Consider the following 494-nt stretch of genomic DNA (forward strand, 5'->3'; position numbering starts at 1 on the left):
TGGCCTCACTCTCCTAGGTAACTGGCCCCTCGTCGCTAACCCCTGTGTTCCCGGGCCCAGGAGTACCAGACCTGGCTGGCCCTCCGAGAGCTGGAGGGGAAGATGGGCGAGCGGTACATCACACACGAGACGCCTGCGTGTCCACGGCCGGGAGGTGTTTCTTCTGCCGGGAAGGGTTTCTTTATTCTGTTTCCTGCTTCCTTCCTCTTTCACCAGATTCGGTTCTTCTCATACCCAGAGCTGTTAGCCCAGGAGGCTTCTTGCCTTGGGCGGGGGCGTGGTGGGAAGGGGTCAGGGTATGGTGGGAACGGGCGGATCTTCTAGCCCCGGGCCTGTGGCTGCTGCCTCTGAGAGAGCACGGACCTATGAACCAGGAGGTCACGGTTTGATTCCCGGTCAGGGCACATGCCTGGGTTGCGGGCACCATCCCCAGTGTGGGCACTGCTGGTGGCAGCTATTCTGTGATTCTCTCATCATTGATGTTTCTCTCTCTC

At 59.9% G+C, this 494-nt stretch overlaps 1 protein-coding gene across 2 annotated transcripts in view; it reads left to right on the forward strand.

Moving 5' to 3' along the window:
- Positions 1 to 494, forward strand: part of NFAM1 (NFAT activating protein with ITAM motif 1) — a 66,973-nt gene that overhangs the window by 53,375 nt on the left and 13,104 nt on the right. The window lies entirely within an intron of this gene.

The sequence above is a fragment of the Myotis davidii genome, unplaced genomic scaffold, assembly GCF_000327345.1.
Source record: "Myotis davidii unplaced genomic scaffold, ASM32734v1 scaffold428, whole genome shotgun sequence".
NCBI classification, from domain to species: Eukaryota; Metazoa; Chordata; class Mammalia; order Chiroptera; family Vespertilionidae; genus Myotis; species Myotis davidii.